At 41.0% G+C, this 12,718-nt stretch overlaps 1 pseudogene across 1 annotated transcript in view; it reads left to right on the plus strand.

The window, feature by feature from the left end:
- The window catches only part of LOC149217682 (protein NUCLEAR FUSION DEFECTIVE 4-like), a 283,964-nt pseudogene that overhangs the window by 166,011 nt on the left and 105,235 nt on the right, over positions 1–12,718 (plus strand). The window lies entirely within an intron of this gene.

Here is a 12,718-nt window from a genome sequence, read left to right on the forward strand (position 1 = left end):
ATATGAACCCGTATATGGTTTTCCTCCATGACAACCATGAGGGCACACAAATTTGTAAGATCCACCACCCTTTCCCCCATCAAGTTTGGTCACATAGTTCCACAAGGGTGTTGATGTACCTTTCCCATCTTGTGCTTCAGTGTCCCCTTCAAGTTCATCCCCTTCCTCTTCAAACCCTTCCTCCTCATCATACATTGGGTCACTACTATTAGGACCAAGTTCATCCCCTTCCTCTTCCCCTCTATTCCTCACCCTTGCCATCATTAAAACCAAGAGTGGAATGATACATAGAAGCCAAAAGAACACCATCTTGGAATATGGATATAGGTGGTGGACAACCTGTAAATAAAGGAGCAAGTAGAAACAATGGGAAAGAGTAGGAGAGGGAGGAGAAAAATACAATTTTTTTTCAAAAAAACAAGGGAGTTTGGGGTTTGAACTTACCTCTTTAGCTCTTGTAGATGAAGTCCTCCAAGCTCTTGCTCCAAGCTCCTCCTCCTTCTCCTAGCTCCTCCTTCTTCACTCCTCCAAGCTCTCCTCTCTTCTCCTCTCCTTTCCTCTCTTCTCTTCTCCTCTCCTCTCTTCTCTTCTCCAACTCTCATAAACTCAAAGTGAGAAAATGAGGAATGAATGGGAGCTTTATGCTTTTCATTCCTCACCTAAACTCACCCTAAACTCACCCTAACCCACCCCCTCATTGCAAGTTAAGTTAACTTTTAAAAAAAATTAAAAAAAATTTAAGTTTAAAACCGAGCCCGCGCGGAAATTTTCGGAAGCGCTCCGAAGCGCTCGTGAAGCGTGCACTTCCGGAGGCCCGAAGCGCCCTCCGAAGCGCGGATCGGGGGCAACGCAACCCAAAAACCAGGAATCGTTTTAAAAATTCGGAATCGCGCTTCATGAAAACTGGAATCGCGCTTCGGCTGGAGGTTCCGGAACGCTTCCGTACGAGACGCGATTCCGGCCTAGGATCCGGGGGGGGGGGGCGCTTCCTGCAACTATGGTCCTAGGTCTTGGAGGTACTTTGGGATGTGTCATCTGCTAATGCTGTTAGGAGGCTTCAGTCTCTCAACACCGCATATGCTTAGGCTAGGTACTTCTCTGAAAGGCCTGGGTACGTGTGGAGTGGGTGCCAAATAGAAACAAAATGGATTCTAGTGAAAGCAACCATCCATTAGAGACTAAGGCCAATAATGCATCTATGCAAACCAATCTTGAATGTTAAAGGCATGTTAATACTTCAAACAAAGATCACCTTACAAAATTAGGACCAAGTCCTTGCAAAGGTGTTTTCTCCCTTGGTAGGGGTGGTTAATGGTCAACCCTACTAGGTGCTTCCATATCTTAAGGGGAGGTGACATTTTGTTGGTCCACCCCTCAACTGAAAGCGAATGCAATAACAACACAAGAATAACCACAATGACAGTTATTTTTGGACAATCGTCCTTGGGAAAACCCAATATGGGAAAACCGGTGCAATAGATGAGGGTTTCTTTATTATTCTTCAACAAAAATCTCTTGTACAATATACAACCAACAAAACAGAAGTGAGAAACTTTACAGACACTTACAGACACATCTTTGATCCAGGAGAAATGCTTCTCAACCCTTGGAATCCCTCTACGTCTTCCTGTGTCACTTTTCCTCACGCTGGCCCAGCGTCAGACTGCTCACGCAGTCCCAACGTCAACCTGCCCTACGCTGGCTCTCCTTGCTCCGCGTCTTCTTGCCTTGTACTACCCACTGATGTTGATGTTCTCTCTCTCTTTCTCACTTGCAACTCTCTCTCTGATTCGATTTTCTCTTGCCGAACTTCGATCAGTGAGAAAATCGATCTTACTCGGGTAATTGAGTATTTGCCTCTAGTGTGTTCTCCAAGTGCCCATCAAGCCTCCTCTTATAATCCTCTCTTTGATCAATCAACGACCCAGATTAGATTCTAATCAATGGCTAGGATCATATTGACTTGATCTCTACCTTCTTCTAGAATTTTCACCCACAATTTAGATTACTATCCATTAATTATTTTAATTTCCTAAGTTTAGACTTAGGGCCCCATTAAAAATAATTTATTATTTTAATAAATCTGTCTCCGGAACAATTTCTGGGTATTGGAGAATGCATGTGTCTAAGCCTCCCTGCAAATTTTGAGACTTAGAGCACATCCGATGCTACTAGAAATCAACACTCCCTCTTAGCGAGGAATGTGCTCTAACAATGCAACTTGCTGAAGCATCACTCTGTTATGTAACATCTCCCTCTGTGCTGTTGATGTTTGACATGCTGTCCACCAACCTCTGCGCAAATGTTGCATCTGTACTGTTGTTGACCCTGCCACTGTCAACGTTGCATTTGTACTGCAACTCCCTCTGAATTTCTGCATCCGTACTGCAACTCCCTCTGAATTTCTGCATCCGTGCTGTTGCTGGCACTGCCACTGCCAACTGCCTCTACACTACAAACTATTGTTGCTACTGAAACGAATTTTCTACCATACCCATCTGCTCTCTGAACTGAGTGAACTTAGCTCTTCCGAGAGCCTTTGTGAGTATATCGACTACCTGCTCTCTTGTGGGGACATACTGTAGCTATACTGCCCCATGCTGAACATAGTCTCTAATAAAGTGACATCTGATATCTATGTGTTTCGACTGATCATGAAATACTGGATTCTCAGAGAGTTTGATACAACTCTAATTATCACCGTAGACCCTGGTCGCTTCCATCCTTTTTCCTCAAAAATCTCACAAGCAATTTTCTGAGCCATATAGCTTCGCACGTAGCTGTGTTGGCTGCCATATATTCTGCTTTTGCTGAGCTCAGAGCTACTGATTTCTGCTTCCTGCTGCACCAAGATATCATCCCTGATCCAACACTGAAGCAGTACCCCAAGGTAGTTTTTCAGTCTACTGAACTACCTGCCCAATCTGCATCTGTGAACCCATTCAATTTGATGTCCTCCCCTCGGGAGTATTTCAACCCATATTCGACTATTTCGCGCACATACCTAAGGATGTGTCTAGCTGCTGCCCAATGCACCCTTTTTGCTTACACCATGAACTGGCTTAGAGTGTTTACAACAAAGCAAATGTCTGACCTAGTGCTGACTAGATACATGAGCGACCTAATGAGTTGCCTGTATAAGGTGGGGTCTACTTCCTTGTCTCCTGATGCATCTATTTTCTTCCAGTTGGTGATAATGGGAGTAGCCATGGGTCGACAATCCTGCATTCTAAATCTCTTCAGAATTTATGTAGCATATCTTTCTTGTCCAAGGAAGATCTCCCCATTCTTGTGCCAAACTTCCAACCCTAGAAAATAATGCATCAACCCCATGTCCTTCATGTCGAATTCAACTTCAAGATTCTTGTTGCAATCCTATATGAGCCTGGATGACCCAGTTAGAAACAAGTCATCTACATATAATACCAAAATAAGTGGCTCATTCTCTACCATCAAATAGTAGAGATTGGGATGAGCATCACTCTTGACAAATCCCAACTGCTGCAAGTAACTATCGATCCGACCATACCATGCTTTGGGTGCCTACTTGAGCCCATACAGGGTGTTCTTTAATCTACAAACATGAGTTCTCTTCTCAATGAGTTTCGAAGCCTTCGGGTTGTTCTATATACACCTCCTCTTCTATCACCCCATTCAAGAATGTTGTCTTGACATCCATCTGGTGAATCTCCCATCCCATTTGAGATGCTAGGGATATAACAGATCTGATAGAGGTGTATTGAGCAATTGGGGTGAAGGTCTCTTCATAGTCTATTCCTTCTTTTTGAGCATACCCCTTTGCCACGAACCTAGCCTTGTACTTCTCTATACCGCCATTTGCATACTTGATCTTGTAGATCCATCTTGGTCCTACCACTGATCTATCTTCTGGTCTAGGTACTACTTCCCAAACATCATTCATCATGATAGAGTTGTATTCTTCTACCATGGCATCCACCCATACTTGGTGTTGAACAACTTCCTGAAAGCTAGAGGGTTCTTCAACCTAAGCTACTAATGCCTTGTATCTGTAAGGTTGTCTACGCTGCCTTTTCTCGGTTCTAGGAGCTCCAAAAAACTCCTCTGCGTCCCTCAGTGTCTGTCGTACTTCTCTGCTGGTTCTACCACTGGTGGTGGGAGGCTCAACCAACTCCTCCTGATCTTGTTGTTCCATCTGTTGAGAATTATCTGCATTTCCTCCTTCCAAGGAGTTACTGTTACTGGTCACTGTACATGATCCAGGTGTCTGTCCTCCTGCCTATCCTCCTTGTTGCCCTTGCTGCTCCTGGACTAGGGGAACATCTCCTGACTGATCTTCTGCAGGCATCTCACAAGATTTCTTGAAAGCTCTGTCCTCCATGAACTTTGCATCCCGTCTCACTACAATCTTCCTACTGCTAGGAATGTAGATTGTGTATGCCTTTGAGGTCTCACTGTATCCTACGAGATACCCCTTTTCTACAGTCTGATCCAGTTTACTGCGCTTCTTGTCTAGAATGTGACAATAAGCCATGCTTCCAAATATCCTGAGATGACTGACTTCCGACTTCTTCCCTGTGAAGACCCCTTTGGGCGTTTTCTTCCCCAATGCTCTATGAGGAGTTCTATTCTAGATATACACCGTTGTGTTGCAAGCTTCTGCCCATAGATACCTAGGTAGATCCTGATCATACAACATAGCTTTGGCTGCCACAACAATAGTTCTATTTTTTCATTTTGCTACTCCATTATGCCTCGGATTATATGGAGCTGTCCACTCTCTTTTGATGCTCTTCGTTGCGCAAAAATCTGTGAAGTCTTTGTTCGTATATTCTCCACCATTATCTGAACGCGATACCTTTATCTTTTTCCTTGTCATATTTTCAACAAGAGATTTAAACTCTCGAAAACGATCAAAGACCTCATCCTTGGTCTTTAAGAAATAGATCCAGGTTTTTCTGGAGTGATCATCAATAAAGGTGACGAAGTATTCGCCACCTCTAAGAGCTCTTGTGGACATAGGAACATAGTATCTTAGTGTATCAATCCTAATGCACTTTCTGCTCTATTGTTACTTCTACAAAAAGTTGCTTTAGCGTACTTCCCTAGTACACACCCTCTGCATAAGTCATCATGTTCATTACCAAGGACTGGTACTCCTGTAACAATCTCTCTAAGCATCCTCAATCCTCCATGGTGTAAATGCCCCATTTGCTTGTGCCATAATTCATTTCGTTCCTTTTCACCATCATAGTTGTTGCCTATCAGTGCCATTGGAGACTCAAGCTGCAACCTATACAATTTGTTGCTTCAAGTTCCAATTTGTCTTTTCTTCTTCCAGCTTGGATGCTTGACGTATACTTTCTTTCCAATGAAGTATACATCGTATCCCTTGTCCTGTAACTGAGACACTGAAATCATATTCATTCCTAATCCTGACACATGCAGAACATTGGTGCCTCGGATGTTGGTTCTTGCTTCTGTCTGAAATGCTATGGTGCCCCTCCCTACTGGTGTACACTTTGTCCGATTTCCCATTGTAATATGGAAATCCATTTGTTCTTCTTGATAGCTCAAGAAATATTCTTGTACTCTAGTCATATGAGTTGAAGCCCCGCTATCAATGTACCAAACATCTGCCGACACCGAACTTGCTAGGCAAGCGGATTCTTCTTCTAGTCTAGAAGCCAATTCTAAGTTACTTTGAGTGTCAATCTTTGTGTTGTTTTTTGGCGTTATCCTACCCCAACAACTGTTGTAGAATAAATTGCGTCCTTTACTGAGAGCTGCGCAATTCTCTGGGTTGTCGATTTTCTGTCTTTGTAGTAATATCAAACTCCCTCCTTTTCCTCAATGAGAGCTCTTCAGTCTGCACTCCTGCTTAACCTTGCTCTGATACCATGTGAGAATTTCAAAATAGAAATCCTACTGCAGTGATAATATTATTCCTTCTACTTATTAATTCAGAAATAAGTTATTCACTCTGTTATTATGGCAAATATCAAAATAAATTCTATTGCAGACTTCATAAATAAAATTCTAAAAGCGAATGCAATAACAACACAAGAATAACCACAATGACACAGTTATTTTTGGACAACCGTCCCTGGAAAAACCCAATGTGAGAAAACCGATGCAACAGATGAGTGTTTCTTTATTATTCTTCAGCAAAAATCTCTTGTACAATATACAACCAACATAACATAAGTGAGAAACTTTATAAATGCTTCCTGACACATCTTTGATCCAGGAGAAATGCTTCTCAGCCCTCTGAATCCCTCTGTGTCTTCTTGCGTCAGTTTTCCTCATGCTGGCCCAGCATCAGATTGCTCATGCAATCCCAACGTTAACCTGCCTTGCGTTGCCTCTTTCAGCTTCACACTTCTGCAATGGCTCTGCTTTTCTCTGCGTCTTCTTGCCTTGTACTCCCGACTGATGCTGATGTCGTCTCTCTCTTTCTCACCTGCAACTCTCCCTCTGATTCGATTTTCTCTTGCCGAATTTCGCCCAGTGAGAAAATCGATCTTACTCAGGTAATTGAGTATCTGCCTCCTGTGTGTTCTCCAAGTGCCCATCAAGCCTCCTCTTATAATCCTCCCGTTGATCAATGAACGACCTAGATTAGATTCTAATCAATGGCTAGGATCATATTGACTTGATCTCCGCCTTCTTTTAGAAGTTTCACCCACAGTTTAGATTAATACCCATTAATTATTTTAATTTCCTAAGTTTAGACTTAGGGTCCTATTAAAAATAATTAATTATTTTAATAAAACTGTCTCTGGGTGGAATTTCCTAAAACGATTTTTGGGTATTGGAGAATGCATGTATATAAGCCTCCGTGCAAATTTTGAGACTTAGAACACATCCGATGCTACCAACAATAAACAATAATGTGGTAATGGAGGGGAGAAGACTTCATGGTCAAGTGCTATGGTCAAAGGAACCAACTGATTATTTTACTATTTTCTTGATTATTCCTTGTATTACCACTTATAGCTCAATTGTTGGCACTTGCTTTTTATGATGTAGCAATTTTTTTACCCCTTTAGATGAGTTAGTTTCTTGCTCATTAGGGTTGGGACATCCAAGGGTTCCTTTTCGATGTAATGGGGCATCATATGCTCAGGAACCAGGTGATGGCCATGTGAGGGAGGTAGAGCTCATGCTTAAGCTTTTGCCCATGTGCTAATATTTATGCCTCGACCATCTTTTGCATTTTGATTTTCTTTCTTGTTTTATTGTGGCCATAACATGCTGTTACTTTTCTTTTAGCTGCCTTAACCTCCCAGTGCAAAGTTTCCGAGCCAAGTCTGTGAACATATGAGTGTCAGATCCCCAAGAACCAATGATGAGTTGTACCTGAACAATGTAGTTGAGATATAGGGCTTGTGATGTGACATGGAAAGTATTAAATATGGTATAGGGAAAATGGAACATACTATCTCAATCATGGCTTACCAAGTAGTGCCCCTCCTATACCCCAAAGGGCCTTAAGGGATTGTTGATTTGGGGTAGCATCGGATATGCCCTAGCCACGAAAATTGGTGGAGAGGCTAAGGCACATGAGATCTCAATACCCAGAAAGGGTTTGGGCAGATTCTAAACACTTTGGGAGATATTAAAATAATTAATCTTTTTAATGGAGTCCCTAAGTCTAAACTTAGGGAAAATAAAATATTAATGTGAATTAGTATAAAACTGTGTTAGAATGGTCCAAAAGACATGGATCAAGCCAGATCTAATCTTAGCCGTTGATTAGGGACTTAATCTCGGCCGTTGATTTGTCAACGAGAAAAGTATAAGAGGAGGCTTGTGGGTCATTTGGAGAACACACCAAGAGATCAAGATTTCGACTTTCTGGGGGCTAGGTTTGCTGAGAAAGTTGAGAGAGTGATCTGGGGTTGCAGCTGAGGGGTAGTGAACACAGAAGCAGAGAGGCAGAGATAGTGCCGGAGGATCAGCGTAGTAGCAGGGAAAGCTGACGCAGAAGACAGAAGGTGGAACTACTAGGAACAACCGGAATTGCCGGAATAGCCGGGAAAGCTGACGCAGAGGGCAGACGCCGGAACTGTTGGGAAAGCTGACGCAAAGGGCAGAAGTCGGAACTGCCGGGAACAGTCGGGAACTACTGGGAAAGCTGACACAGAGGGCAGAAGCTAGAATTGCCGGGAATAGCCAACGCAGAGGGTAGAAGCCAGAACTGCTAGGAACAACCAGAACTGCCAGAACTACCGGGAAAGCTGACGTAGAGGGCAGAAGAGGCTGATGCTGGGGTTTTTCATGGGGCAAATTGGAGCTAAGGAGCTGCCGAAGTGTTTATCCGGGGTTTTAGCCAGAGCATCTCTCTCCGAAGGAGAGGTACTACTGCTGAGATTTTTCCTCTGTTGGGTGAGCCGGATTTGGCACCCAGATTGTATTCTGAAACTGCTTAATAAATCAAACCCTCAGATAGGTGCACCGGTTTTCCTGCATTGGGTTTTTGAGGGGACATTAGTCCAAAAATCACGGTGTCATTTGTGTGCTCGTTTTTGTTTCCTTCAGTTGATGATCTGTAATGTGTTGAGCATGTACTTGTGTTTATTTTCAGTATTTACATGGTAAATAACTTGTTAATTAATCAAAACAAGTAGGAAGGAATATATCAGAAAGTACATGGAGGGTTTCTAACTGTTAGACTTAGAAACATCAACAAGGATGTTCCAGTAGACTAGGGTTAGAAATTAACCCCCCTTGGTAATGTGAGAGAACAAAATTATGGTCAAGGTATGCCAATCTTCCAGATCACTTTGTTATGCTTACTAAATTCCCAAAACAAACAAGTATAAGCACCTATTGCCGAATTATCAAGGTAACTTTTTAATAGTAGCCCACCTTCACCCAAGTGACAATGCCAGATGGTGAGAGGCACATGGTTGATGCAAATGGAGGAGGTACATGGCATATCATCATCTAATGGTAGCTGGTAGGGGCTGCTGGATTTCTGGTTCACTATCAAATGTCAGAGAAAAATTTCCTGCTATAAGGTTACTCATTTTGGTGGGTAACCGTTTTCATGCATGAGCATCGCAAGATGAGTTAGTTATGGTATAACCATTTTGGCCACTTGCACTATGGAGCGCTTCCTCTCTTGAGGATATGTTTCAGGCATAACCAACTTTCAAAATTGAGAACATTGGAATGTGTAAGGGATGTGCTGATGAACATTAGAAAATTGTATTTCCATCAAGTGAGCATAAGCCAAGAGAGATTTCTGATTTGATCCATTCAGATATGTGTGGACCTTTGTCCTCTAACTCATTAAATGGGTAGTCTTTATTATGTTTCCTTCATTGATGATCCGTCATGTAAAAGTTGGATTTATTTTTTGAAGACTGAGGGTGAAGCGTTTAGTAATTTCATGGAGTTCAAGGCCTTGGTTGAGAGTCAAACAAGTAAGAAGATCAAAGTGTTGAGGTTTGAAAATGGAGGAGTGTACACATTCAAAGAGTTTGATGGTTGTTGTAGGGATGTAGGGATCAAGAGGGAGTTGTCAATGCATACAACCTACATCAAAATGGGTTGTAGAGAGGAAGAACCAATCCATTATCAAGTTTCAACATTGCAAAAGCCATGATCCATGACATGGATCTGCCCATGTGTCTTTGGGTAGAAGTATGTAATATTGCTATCTACCTTTTCAATAGATGCCACACAACCCACAATAGAATGGGTTGCAGAAAGGAAGAAACGGCCCATTATCAAGTCTGCAAAAGCCATGGTCTATGACATGGATCTGCCCATATGTCTTTGGGCAGAAGCATGTAATACTATTGTCTACATTTTGAATGGATGACATACAACCTACAATAGAATCAGGTTGCACAAAAGAAGAACTAGTCCATTATCAGGACTACAAAAGCCATGATCCATGATATGGATTTGCCCATGTGCCTTTGGGAAGAAGCGTGTAATACTGCCATCCACATTTTGAATATATGTCCTTACAATATTTTAAAGGCAAAGGCTCTAGGAGAAGCTCTTATTGGTGAGAGACTTGAGGTACCTCGTTACAAGGAAACTTTTGAAGTTTACCCTATATTTATGTTCTAGCACAACGAAAGACAATGGTGGAGAAAGATGGGAAGTTTGTGAAAGATGGTTGGTGCTCCAAGTCCCATGAATATTCTACAGAGATTGAAGGAGGAGAGAATCCTTTGTTGATTTGAAAGAACAAGGGAAATTAGATTTAGAGCAGCTTGGTTCTAGTGAAGGAACACTACTTCTAAACTTAGCGGTGTAGCTAGAAAATTGCTATGGCTTACTCATGTATTATATAGGGCACAAGAGTAAGTAGGAGTACCAAAGACCTTTTTTGGGTGAGTTACTCCCCCCTAAAAAGTATTCTACTTATGTTTCCTATTGTCCTTCCATTCTTGACATAGAGCCTTCCAGCTTCTAGGAGGTAAATGTAGAATAAGTAATGTAGGATACCATGATAGGGGAGTACAACTTCGTATTCAGGAATGATGTTTTGGAGATTGTTCCAGGACCAACTAGGAAGTCATTAATTGATTCTCGATGGTGGTACAAGATAAAGCATGAAGTTGATGGATGTATCGTGTAGCTCAGGGCCAAATTTGTAGCGAAACTTTTCTTTTAGAAAGAGCCTAGAGTTAATTGATTATGCAGAAACCTTTGCTCCTATGGTTTGGGTTCAACAATGATAGGCTTTTATTTGAATTTGATTTTTGTGATAAGGTTTGCCATTTTTCAAAAAACACACACGCACACTAGCATATATAAGAATGACATATAACAAGCTTAAAATAATAAGAAATCAACATCGATAAGCTTACATGACTCTATGATTGAGAATCCTGATCAAGTAACATTATGAATAACTTTATTATGATAAAATCTATTGTCCAATGATCAATGACATTATTAAAAATTAAACATGCACTGTAGTTTGCAATTGGAAATTGTGGAAAGAAACAAAGTAAGACTTGCGGTTCTGCACAAGAAGAAGGGATATTGTGAAGAGACATTTGCCCTATTGCTAGAATGGTAACTATCCAGACATTTTTTGTTAGGATATTTACACTCTAAGAAGTTAGTTAGTATCAACTTGGTCTAATATGTTTTTAGTTAAAAGTGTGTTTCTTTAGTATGTGTTAGTATGCATTCATAGCTATGTAATTGGATAGTCATGATATGTTCTAGATATAAAGTGATCTAAGTATTCATATTCTCATCAATATGAACGACGATATTGATCTGTGGTTTAACACTTGGCTGGTCCATGATCTCTATTGAAACAACATGGAGGGCCATTTGTTGAAGATTGTTTGAAACTCGAAAGTATAAATTTTTCTTTTGCATTAATATGATGCCTCAAGTGGTCACATAGGATGGGGTTGGATTGTTTTTTCTTCAAAGGTTTTAAACATGTAATACACTTGTATACTGATCTTTGAGTTGGTTGTGTAAGAGGTTGCCTAAGGTGCGCCTCGTGTGTGGGAATACCCTGTTTTGTTGAGCATGGTATCAAAACCTGTTTGAAAGCCCACTCTTTTTGTCAATCGAGATCTGGAACCTGTGTTGTTGCATGCATCAAAAGATTTCTGGATTCTTCTGTTTCTGTGCGTTTCTGGTCCAGCTAGATTGTTCCATTGTGTTCGGAGCACTACTTTCATTGGAAATCCTTTTCATTTCATTCTAATAGGTTTTTGTTTTTCCAACATGCAACCTTTAGAGTCTTTTGTCAAATTCAGAAGTATAAGTTCGATTATGCCCTTTTATTTTTTCTTTTATATAAATTTTTATATCTGAGAGATGATAATGGTTGAGGATACCTGATATTACATAAATATGGAAGTCATGAGATCATCAAAGCAATCTTTCAAGACTGCAAGTGCATCTGATGATGTATTATCATGTGAAATTGCTGTTGCCCTTAGTGGGCAATACATAATTTCTCTCAAATGTATGATAAGGCATGCCACCCAAGCTTCAACTGCCAAAACTCTGAGGTTTGGAACATCATCATTTACAACAACCATTACCTAATCTGAATCTCTAACATGAAAAATTATCATCTTAAAAGTTACATAGCTGGTCATGTTTCCAAACACTGCCATTGTTATGCCCAGTCTTAGAAAGAGATGTTTTATAGTCTACTGCTGTATGACACGAGAAAGAAATTCTAGCCGCATTGATTATCATTGGTTATCTGTGAACATTGTTTTTTCTTTTGAGTCTTCAATGGTATCATTTATGTAACCTGTTAGAATCTTACTAGGGAGAGCTGATGCAACTGATAGAAATCCCAAGGTGCACAATAGAGATGGTTAAGGCTGAGGAAAAACTGGCACAGTTGCCATAAAGGTCAGTACATATATTTAGAAGAAACATTGACTTGTAAAACTGGAAGCCATTGACTCACCTAAATAATCTGGAAACCACCTTGCTAAATGTTATCTATCAAATAGCCCAACAGTTTAGGTCAATTGGTTGTCGTCACTGTTGCTGGGCTTTTGGCTAGTTTTGTGCTGGCAGGTGCCCATTTTGAATCCCTCTGAGTGAGGCGCATTCGTCTATGCCGAAGGTTTTACCAGGGAGCCATACACGAATGTGGGGAAGCATCCCTTGGGTTTTCCTTGGAAAAAAAAGAAAATTCCATCTATTAAATGTGTTGACAAACAATGCTGTTTATTTTCCAATTGTTAACAACTGTGTTATTTTGGCTATTATGTGA

Source organism: Pinus tabuliformis, chromosome 1_1 (assembly GCF_031772625.1).
Source record: "Pinus tabuliformis cultivar Carrire ecotype Pingquan chromosome 1_1, CPIR1, whole genome shotgun sequence".
Classification (NCBI taxonomy): Eukaryota; Viridiplantae; Streptophyta; class Pinopsida; order Pinales; family Pinaceae; genus Pinus; species Pinus tabuliformis.